This window comes from Monodon monoceros, unplaced genomic scaffold (assembly GCF_005190385.1).
Source record: "Monodon monoceros isolate NGI ecotype Baffin Bay Population unplaced genomic scaffold, NGI_Narwhal_1 Super_Scaffold_5, whole genome shotgun sequence".
NCBI classification, from domain to species: domain Eukaryota; kingdom Metazoa; phylum Chordata; class Mammalia; order Artiodactyla; family Monodontidae; genus Monodon; species Monodon monoceros.
This window is the reverse complement of record NW_021703782.1, coordinates 35,552,556-35,564,660: the sequence shown is the minus strand read 5'-3', so window position 1 is coordinate 35,564,660 and position 12,105 is coordinate 35,552,556. Positions and strand designations below refer to the sequence as shown.

At 37.2% G+C, this 12,105-nt stretch overlaps 1 pseudogene; it reads right to left on the bottom strand.

Moving 5' to 3' along the window:
• Nucleotides 1-10,058, bottom strand: part of LOC114884434 — a 159,580-nt pseudogene extending 149,522 nt beyond the window's left edge.
• Between the last annotated feature and the right edge of the window lie 2,047 nt (nt 10,059-12,105).

Below are 12,105 nucleotides of genomic sequence, written 5' to 3'. Positions count from 1 at the left end.
TGAGTCACTGCACAAAGCTAATTTAATCTTTAACATAATTAAGTCTTTAATATACAATTCATTCCCTAGGTTTAATTTGTACATGTGTAAAATTTCTGCATGTTTTTGTGCTTTTGTTTCAAGTTGACAATTCTTTCCTTGACAGCCAGTGTTAAACAGCAGAAATAAGACACATGCGAGCAAATCTATTAGCAAGTCATAACTGGACAGAAATTATTTCCCTTTAATTATATCTGAACTCATGACAAGCTTTCTTTCAATATTACTCATATAATATCTTTACAATTAAAAAAAATTTAAATTACTGTGAAAGAGAAAATAATCTGCATCCATTACTATTTTGTAATTTGACATTAAGCAATTAAATTTTCTTCATTTAGAAGGTGAATCCAGGAAAGAGTTCATCTAACATAGTTTCAACTAACTAAACCAGGATATCTCAATTTATCACCTGTAAGATATTTTCTACTTCTGAAGAGAGTTCATTTCAAGACAAGTCCAAACATCAAACAAAATGTGGACAACTTTAAATAAGATTTAGTTTGCAATATTTCATTTAGAAACACGGCTTTACAAATTGTGAATTATTTGTAGTAAAACAGTAAGGAAAGACAGGATAAAAAATCACTAGGATTCTTTAAGGAACAAATATTAGGTTAAAAAAAAAAAGTGACTACCTACATAGCTAGAGTGTATTTTCCTGACTTTACTACTTGCTCATTTACAGCCATCTCAACAGGTATCAGTAATTTAATTTCAAAATAAAAAATGCACCTATTTTAAAGGATTCAAACTAGGAAAGGGAAATAAACCCAAATTGTTTGAGCTACTTAAATCATTTTTATCAGGCTATCTACCTAAAGGAGGTTAATTTATTTTGAACAGATATGGGTATTGACTGAGACATGGATCCCTAGGTATTTAACAGATAAACAAAGCAGATTAAAATGAAACCTATCCAATGTGAAAAAATTGAACGTAGACATTTGTATTTAGGATTTTTTGTCTTAGGACAGTAGATTATTTATAGTAAAGCAGTATTTAAGACTAACTTTCACTGGACGTATTAAGAATATAGCAATTGTTGACATTTAAAAAAAAAGTAATTGTTAGATACTTTCTAATCTGAATGTAGGTCTTTTCTACATGACAAAAAATGCAAACTTCTCTCTCCATGTGATTGAAGTGTTTTTTTCAAATTTTATTTGAAATAAACTCCTGATTCGAAGGCCCTGAATAATCCTAGGCAAATTGCACACTGCCTCTAAGCATCGACTATTTCAATTATAAAATGGTGGTGTGATGATTAATTTTAATGACAGTGACCAACTCAAAATGGAGTAAAGATTTAATACTTCTAAAACACTTAACATAGTGATGGACATAAAGTAAATACCTAATTAAAAAAAGATAGCTCTTGGTTTTACTGATGGTTATATTCTTTATGTAGCTCCTCATTAAGCCAAAAATATGTCAACATTTTCCATTTACCATGTTATTGATTAAAGTCTTTTGTTTTTGTTAAAAATGAATAAAGATTAATAAGTAATCTGTAAGGGTAAACAGATATCTATTAACAATTCATATTATAGCAGCACAATCATATTTCTTCAACAGCTTTGCAAATTCTTACCATGCACACCTTCATTAATCATGGGAGTCTTCATTCATTCATTCATTCAACAACCAGCCCATTGTTTCTTCTGTTGCAGAGCTTATAGTATGATTCTGAAATTAGCAGCCCCTCAATTACTGTGTTTTGTCTTTGAATTCAAGGTGCCTAGCAAACTGCTGGCCTCCAAATGCACAGGGTAGAAAGAGAGATATGGTAAAAATAGGTGCTCAAGTAATGAAAGGGCTTATGTTTTAACTAGAATGGAATTGCTCTTGGAAAGCTTGGGATCACTGATAGAAAGATCTGGGAGTCTAAACCTGGTGACTTCTATATCGTAAGTAAAACTGCAAGGCTAGAATTGGCTGAAAGTAAAGGTGACTATGAGACTTAGATATAAAAAAATGCAAAACAATCTTCTTTGAAACTGGGAGAGTCACATTACTATTAGTAGGATGGGCAGACACTTTTGTGTGCCTGTTAGATTTCATGTGCATTTGTGACTCTTGACTCTCATTATCAATTTTTGGAGTGGTGGAATTTTCTGCATCAGTGCTCAACTGCACGGTTAAAGACACGGAGAAAACAGGTATGTGCTGCTAAATTAGGAAAATGTAAGAATAAAGGGAAGAGAGCTATGGGTTTTTGGAAAAGAGTGCTTCTTATAATTGCAGACTACTGACTATGTACTGGATAAACAGGAAAAGGATGGCAATGGGAAATTTACTTATGGATAGAAATTTACTTACAGATTGGCAGGGTCAATGACAAGTGATTCTAAGTGTGAACTGTAGTATATAATGCTAATCATTTAAAAATTTAGAAGTAATGAATTTTCTACTCATCCAGGGAAAAAAAGCAAAATAATATACACATCAATTTGTGCAAAAATCAACAGTTAAATTGGGAATGGTATGAGTGCTTTGATGAGATCAATGATTTAAGTTATATATTTGAGTGTTTATTGGTGTTTCATCAGAAATTAGCTGTTATATAATGATTCTCTCACACATGGGGGAATTTCTTACAAAAAATATCTAACCAAGTCTATAAGTCTGGTACTGTCCCTACTTAATGTACGATAGTTATGCACACTGATTTGGAACTATCACCAATTATATTGTCCTGTTATATCAAAATTCAGTATATGGGACCAATGAAACACCTGGCTACTTCCATGAAAATAACCTCTCTGTTTGAAATAGTTACATGATTAAAAAAAAGAATAGATTTTGAACATGAACATACATCCTGAGAAGTCAGAGTGATTACTGTTCATGTTTAATTTTAAACTATTTTAAAATATTTTCTATTTATTAAGTACAAGAGAAGATAAATAGAGATGAATCTGTAGCTTATCAGGAAATTCCTGCTTTCACAGATGAAAACATCTAAAACTGTGAAGATAAAACATTAAAATCATGAAAGACTAAACATCATATAAGGAATACTGAAGAAATACAGGTAATCCTTATAGTAAAAGTAAGTGAAAGAGTTTATAATTTTTACTGGACTGCACATAGGAAAAGTAACTATTTGATGTTCCGTTTTACTAACACATTATAAGAAGAACGTTGGCCTATCATGACAAAATGACAGCCTGCATTCCAGCAGCATTTCACTACTGCAATATAAATTTATGTTTTCTCTGGAAGTGAAATCTTTTGGCAGAGAGTTGAAGGAAGAGAATATAGAAAGGCTCCTGAGACAAGAAAATAAATGGAGGAGATTTGATGCCTCAGTGAAAGATTTTTCTTTAATGTTAATTTGATAAGGTAATATTTGATAACAAAGATAAGGTTATTGGCAAGGACACAAACTTTGCTTTTTATATTTATGAGTTATATTATGTTGTATGTTTATTTGAAAAAGGCCAAATGGGCACTTCCACCTATTCCTTCTCTGAGACTGCTAAAATAAAAGGAAGCACTTTGTCTAGATAAGATTGGAAAAGATGAGAGAATTCCTGGAGACCTCACTTCCGTCCCATGGCCTATCACTTTCTTCCATGCTGCCAAATGATAGAAGCTTTCCCAGGATAAACAAAATATTTAATTTGAAAGAAAGCCCTCAAATTTACATTTGAGGGCTTTCTTTCAAATTAAATCAATCAATTCTACTCCAGAATCAATCAATTCTACTCCAGTGAGATATTACCTGTTTTTTCTTTTGTATTAGGAAAAAGACATTGAAAACTCATTGGAACACCTTTCTTCAGTTCTAGAGAAGCAGACAACAAATGGGAAAACAACCCCCCGCCCCTCGCAATACCTCACGCAAATCCTCCCATGAATGCACCCATACCTATTAAAATGACACCACCCTTGGAGCTTCCCTGGTGGTGCAGTGGTTAAGAATATGCCTGCCAATGCAGGGGACATGGGTTCGAGCCCTGGTCCGGGAAGATCCCACATGCCGCGGATCAACTAAGCCTGTGCGCCACAACTACTGAGCCTGTGCTCTAGAGCCTGCAAGCCACAACTACTGAATCTCACTCGCCTAGAGTCCATGCTCCACAACAAGAGAAGCCACCGCAATGAGAACCCCGCGCACGGCAACGAAGAGTAGCCCCTGCTCGCTCCAACTAGAGAAAGCCTACGTGCAGCAACAAAGACCCAACTCAGCCATAAATAAATAAGTAAATAAATAAATTTATTTTAAAATTTTTAAAAAAATGACACCACCTTCCCACCCAAAGCCAGGAGATGAGCCTGCATATGTGGATGGTGGGTGAAAACTGAGTGCTTTCTCTTTAAGAAAGAGGAAAAATTCAAGACGTGGAAGCAATCTAAGTGTCCATCAAAATATGAACGGTTAAAGCAGATGTGGTACATATATATGGCTGAATCACTTTGCTGTACACCAGAAACTAACACAGTACTGTAAATCAAGTATACTTCAATTTAAAAAAAAAAAAAAAAAAAGGTAAAACAAACACCTGAGGCTGAGGGCTTTATTCCCACAGTAAGGTCCTAAAGACAGGATCTAGCGACTAGAATTGTGATCCACTTCCCCATCCCCACCCCCAGTGTCATGTGCTAATCACATCCTCTTCTGAAAGAACAGCTTGAGAGATTAGTCCTTTCTTGGTGCTGTGTATAAGCTCCATCACTCATGCGCTCCTTTACATGGATTGTTTCCTGGACGGTTGTAGATGTGTATGCCTCTGAATGTTTCTGGTGGGAGAATGAGCAGCGGTTTGTGCCGAATCTGGTGTTCTTGGTTCATTTGGTGATGGTAATACAAACAGAACCTACTCGGCAGTTTCTAAAGACTCTTTCAAATCCACTGTTGTTTGATTTTACAATTTTCTATTTTTATCACTAGGTAAAATTCAGCATATGTTACATCATGTGCATTTGCCTAGATCATTCTTTCTTTAACCACACATTTTTACAAAGCTTGAGATTTCTAGGCAGTAATATGATTTGTTTTATAAGGACAGGAGGCACCAATCTGGCTTTGGTAAGAAAATAGCTTTTGTTAGCATATTTACATATTTGTCAAGCTTTCCACTCGATTCAGCTTTTCCCTATTTATGTGACTTTTTTACAGGAATAGTATTCGCCTTGCATGACTTGATTTTTTATTTGAGCTGTGAGTTTATAACCATGCAATTTAATGCTTTGGACTTTTAAGTAAGAAATTTCAAAATAAAGCCTAACCCTTACTCTGCTAGAACTCTAAGCTCAATGACTTTTCATGGAAGTTACTGATGCTGTAATTAAGGATAGGGAGCTTACAGTTTGCATAAACAACATATTCTTATTTTATTTCAGAACAATATAGCATTAAAACTACTCTCTGAGAAAGAAACTGAAAATATTACACATTAATCATAGGTAGGCTGGAAAGGACCCATGAAAGATCCCAGCTTGCACCCAGCCAGCTTTCACTGTAACTCAGTATGAGGGAACTTCTATTGGAGTTGAAAATCACTAAATGAAAGCAAAATCTATGGGAGAAGTCCACTTTAACAAGAGGGGAATAGACTATCTGGGTGCTTTTAGTAGTGGGTAGGGAAGAAGACAATTTTAAGATGGGCCTTATGTTTCAGACTGGAAGGAAGGAATACAATGGCAAGAAAGAAACCTTCCTTCTTTTTTCCAGGAAGGAAAATATTCTCAAGGTATAAAAGTTATGCCAAATTTTTAGATACTTTCTTTGCAAGTTTCTCTTAAATTTTCTGGTTCTAACTCGGCTTGGGATTTTTTTCCTATATGTCATTTTAGTCTTTCCAATGATGAATTTGGGATTATATGTCTAAAAAAGGGATTTCATTAATTGCCATTCTATAGCAACCCATCTTTTCCTGGTGGCTGGAGTTAGAATTAAATGGGGTTAATTTTTTTTTTTTTTTTTTGCGGTACGTGGGCCTCTCACTGTTGTGGCCTCTCCCGTTGCGGAGCACAGGCTCCGGACGCGCAGGCTCAGTGGCCATGGCTCACGGGCCCAGCCACTCCGCGGCACATGGGATCCTCCCAGACCGGGGCACGAGCCCGTGTCCCCTGCATCGGCAGGCGGACTCTCAACCATTACGCCACCAGGGAAGCCCTGTGGTTAATTTCGAGTCTACCAGTTAGGACTAACGGAACCGAACTAATAAGCACATGATTGCTTAGCCAAATTGCTTTCTCTTATTTGTGCTTTGGGTGGGGGGAATTATTTTACATAGTGGTAATTACATTAATGTAAGACTGAAGATGCCATCTTTTAGGTATGCTTCCTTGCTTTTTCCATTGCATTCCCGCAATAATCATATATCTCATATACAATATACAACATGCAATTAAATAACTGTTGATACAGAAAGGATTTAATCATATATTATGGATTCTTGTGTTCATTTTCTTTACTAGACTGGGAGATTCTTAAAGGCAGAGTTAATATCTTACTCACTTCAAATTCCAACCATTGGGACTGACATATACAGTTATTAGTTATCTCTCTCTATATGTATATAAAGTAGATAATATACTGTATAGCACGGGGAACTCTACTCAGTACTCTGTAATGTCCTATACGGGAAAAGAATCTAAAAAAGAGTGGATATATGTATTTATACAACAGATTCACTTTGCTGTACACCTGAAAATAACACAACATTATAAATCAACTATACTCCAATAAATGTTTTAAAAAAAAATTTTTTTTAAAATTCCCACCATTGAGCTTGGTTGGTACACAGTAAATCCTTAATAAATATTTAATGTCTATTGACAGAATAAATAAGTGATAAAATGAATCTGAGACTTAAGTATTTCAATCGAAGAGGTGTTACCATGTATTCAAAAGTATTTTAATTATGATTTTTAATTAAATGTTTTTACTTTGTTTATATTCACATGCTTAGGTGGTCTCTAATTAAATCAAGATAATGAGCATTTTCATACCCCTAGGTAGTTTCCTCATGCCTTTTCTTAGTCAATGCCCCCCTCACAGAGGTAATCTTGTTCGTACTCGTTTAATACAAATTAATTTGTTCAGTTCTCAGGCTACATGTTAACGAATCCACAAAATTTGCGTTCCTTTGTTTCTACCTTATTCCACTCAATATATTTTTGGGACATATTTGCACTGTCACTTGTATCAGAAGTTTGTTTATCATGATTGCTATGTAGTACTGCACTATACTGATATATCACAATTCATTTACTTCCCCGCTGAAAAATATGTGGACTTTTTATTGGTTTGGGTATGAAGAATAAAACTGTTATAAATGTTCTTGTATAAAATGCTTTATGGACTTAAGCATTCTTTTTAGATATATATTTAGGAGTAGAAAAGTAGAGTTAGAATAGGTGTGTGTTAAAATATATGATAAATTGAAAAACAGTTTTTCAAAGTGGTTTCACCATTTATACTAAACCCAGAAATGTTTAAAAGCTACTATTGCTAAATATTTCATATTTCATTCAATACATGCATTTTCACTACATTATATTATGTTTTGTTTTCAAGTAAAAATATTTACGTAGAATACTCTTTGTTCCTACAGCATAAAGTTGAACTCTGGATTTTCTTCCTCCTGCCATCCATCCAGTTCTGTATATTTCAATCCAGACTTATTTATTTTCTAGACTGGTGAGTTAAGAGTCAGAAATAAAAACAATTTGTAACACTTAGTTTTGCAACATAAATATTACAATAAATATTCTGCTGTTGATTGAAAATATAAAAGCTTACCATGTATTGTGCATTCCAAATATAAACACGGATGTTTTACTTATTCAGGGAGTATTCAAGGAGTCAAATATGATTTTCTACCAGGTGGTACCAAGCATTATTTATTATTTTATCCCTGGTGTTGATGCAAAGCTTAAAAGTAGGCCCTAAACTAACTCTAGGAATCTGTGGATAAATAAAATCCCTTTAACTTCAATTATTAAAATGGCTTGCGTTAATTATTGCTATACTTACTAATATATACTTGGTTTGTGATGAAAGGATGTAAGCCATAAATAGATCCCAAAATATGTAATGGCTCAAACATACTAGAATTTTTATGCTTGACCATTTATCCATGAATATTAACATATATGATTGGGGGTCAGCTTGCTTCTACAAGGTGCTAAAAGGACATTCATGACTCTGGTATACCCATGACTCTCGTGTTTCCTGCATGCCGCCAGCCGAAGAAAATGCAGAGCGGCCACTTGCTTCATAACGTCCTGGTCTGGAAATGCCACATGTAATTCTATTTTATTAGCAAAAACACAGTCACATGGTCTCATCCAACTGTACCACAGTCAAAGAAATGTATTTCTGGGTGCCCAGTAATAAAAGGAAGTGGATATTTTATGAGCAGCTCGGAGTCACAGCAAAAACTTAAGCCTAATTAGTTGACTTATACTGATTTATATTCTACTGCTGAGTCATGATATAGAAGGATTCCAATGATTCCATTTTTATGTGTCAAATTTTACAACAAATTTGCTTTTATCTCCAGACTTTAAGACCTACCTAAGATAACAGAATAAAGAAATACTTTAAAGCATCATCTCCTTTTACTGTAGTCAAGAATTGGCAATCAAGCCTTTGTCAAAATCCCCTGAGTGTTGAAACTTTGTGAATCAGATAAAATTAGATTTATGATCTGAAGAATTTTATTGACTAATATGTGAGCTCCTGAACTTCCTGATCATCTGTGGGAGCGGGAACAGGGACTAATGAATGACACTGATGTGAGTCATTGGGAAATGTCCAATTTTAACTAAATAATGATTGTTTACATATAATATACCCTACATCTCACATTTTCATATGGTGGGTATCACATATTGTCCATATGTTGAGTTCTGTGAGATTACTTTGGGAGTTTATACAGCTAAATTTATGATGGTCAGAGATCTAGTAAACTACTGTTTGGGAGAAACCAGGTAAAAATCCAGAATAGCTAGATTTTGTTTTCACCTTGACTGTAGGAAGACTAACTTTTTGGAATATTGACTTTGGAATATTATGACAAAATTTTAAAAGAATACATGAGCCTCCTAAGATTTTCTGTTAATTTAAATAATACAGAGTCAACAAGAGCTTCAAGATGGCGGAAGAGTAAGACGCGGAGATCACCTTCCTCCCCACAAATACATCACAAATACATCTACATGTGGAACGACTCCTACAGAACACCTACTGAACGCTAGCAGAAGACCTCAGTCCTCCCAAAGGCAAGAAACTCCCCACGTACCTGAGTAGGGCAAAAGAAAAAAGAAAAAAACAGAGACAAAAGGACAGGGACGGGACCTGCAGCAGTGGGAGGGAGCTGTGAAGGAGGAAAGGTTTCTATATACTAGAAGCCCCTTTGTGGGCGGAGACTGCGGGTGGCGGAGGGGGAAGCTTCGGAGCCACAGAGGAGAGCACAGCAACAGGGGCGCGGAGGGCAAAGCGGAGAGATTCCCACACAGAGGATCGGTGCCGACCGGCACTCACAAGCCCGAGAGGCTTGTCTGCTCACCCACCAGGGCGGGCGGGGGCTGGGAACTGAGGCTCGGGCTTCGGTCGGATCCCAGGGAGAACACTGGGGTTGGTGGCGTGAACACAGCCTGAAGGGGCCTAGTGCGCCACAGCTATACGAAAGGGAGTCCGGGAAAAAGTCTGTAGCTGCCGAAGAGACAAGAGACTTTTTCTCACGTCTTTGTTTCCTGGTGCGCAAGGAGAGGGGATTAACAGCGCCACTTAAAGGAGATCCAGAGACGGGTGCGAGCCGCGGCTATCAACGTGGACCCGCAAGACGGGCATGGGATGCTAAGGCTGCTGCAACAGCCATCAAGAAGCCTGTGTGCGAGCGCAGGTCACTATCCACACCCCCCTTCTGGGGAGCCTGTGCAGCCAGCCACTGCCAGGGTCCCGGGATCCAGGGACAACTTACCCAGGAGAACGAACGGCACACCTCAAGCTGGTGCAACGTCACGCCGCCCTCTGCCACCGCCGGCTCACCCTGCATCCGCACCCCTCCCTACCCTGGATTGAATGAGCCAGAGCCCCCGAATCGGCTGCTCCTTTAACCCCATCCTGTCTGAGCAAAGAACAGACGCCCTCAGGCGACCTACACGCAGAGGCAGGTCCAAATCCAAAGCTGAACCCCAGGAGCTGAGCAAAGACAAGAAAGGGAAATTTCTCCCAGCAGCCTCGGGAGCAGGGAGATTAAATCTCCACAATCAACTTGATGTAGCCTGCATCTGTGGAATACCTGAAGAGACAGCAAATCATCCCAAATTGAGGAGGTGGACTTTGGGAGTAATGATATATATATTTTTTTCCCTTTTTCTCTTTTTCTGTGTGGAAGACAGGTTCTTGGTGCTCCAGCCAGGCGTCAGGGCTGTGCCACTAAGGTGGGAGAGCCAAGTACAGGACAGTGGTCCACAAGAGACCTCCCAGCTCCACATAATATTAAACGTCGAAAATCTCCCAGATATCTCCATCTCAAAACCAAGACACAGCTGCACTCAACGGCCAGCAAGCTACAGTGCTGGACACCCTACGGCAAACAACTAGCAAGACAGAAACACAACCCCATGCATTAGCACAGAAGCTGCCTAAAATCATAACAAGGCCACATACACCCCAAAACACACCACCAGACGTGGACCTGCCCAACAGAAAGATAAGATCCAGCCTCATCCACCAGAACACAGGCACTAGTCCCCTCCACCAGGAAGCTTACACAAACCACTGAACCAACCTTAGCCACTAGGGACAGATACCAAAAGCACGGGAAATACGAACCTGCAGCCTACGAAAAGGAGACCCAAAACACAGTAAGTTAAGCAAAATGAGAAGACAGAGAAAAACACAGCAGATGAAGGAGCAAGGCAAAAACCCACCAGACCTAACAAATAAAGAAGAAATACACAGTCTACCTGAAAAAGAATTGAGAATAATGATAGTAAAGATGATCCAAAATCCTGAAAATAGAATGGAGAAAATACAAGAAACGTTTAACAAGGACCTAGAACTAAAGTGCAAACAAACAGTGATGAACAACACAATAAATGAAATTTAAAATTCTCTAGAAGAGATCAATAGCAGAATAACTGATGCAGAAGAATGGATAAGTGACCTGGAAGATAAAATAGTGGAAATAACTACTTCAGAGCAGAATAAAGAAAAAAGAATGAAAAGAATTGAGGACAGTCTAAGAGACTTCTGGGAAAACATTAAATGCACCAACATTCAAATGATAGGGGTCCCAGAAGAAGAAGAGAAAAAGAAAGGGACTGAGAAAATATTTGAAGAGATTATAGTTGAAAACTTCTCTAATAACAGAAAGGAAATAGTCAGTCAAGCCCAGGAAGCACAGAGAGTCCCATACAGGATAAATCCAAGGAGAAACATGGCAAGACACATATTAAACAAACTATCAAAAATTAAATACAAAGAACAAATATTAAAAGCAGCAAGGGAAAAACAACAAGTAACACATAAGGGAATCCCCATAAGGTTAACAGCTTATCTTTCAGCAGAAACTGTGCAAGCCAGAAGGGAGTAGCAGGACATTTTTAAAGTGATGAAGGAGAAAAACCTACAAACAAGATTACTCTACCCAGCAAGGATCTCATTCAGATTTGACAGAGAAATTAAAACCTTTACAAACAAGCAAAAGCTAAGAGAATTCAGCACCTCCAAACCAGCTCTGCAACAAATGCTAAAGGAATTTCTCTAGGCAGAAAACACAAGAGAAGTAAAAGACCCACAATAACAAACACAAAACAATTAAGAAAATGGTAATAGGAACATACATATGGATAATTACCTTAAATGTAAATGGATTAAATGCTCCAACCTAAAGATACAGATTGGCTGAATGGATACAAAAACAAGACCCATATATATGCTATCTACAAGAGACCCACTTCAAATTTAGGGACACATACACACTGAAAGTGAGGGGATGGAAAAAGATATTTCATGCAAATGCAAATCAAAAGAAACCTGGAGTAGCAATTCTCGTATCAGACAAAATAGACTTTAAAACAAAGACTATTACAACA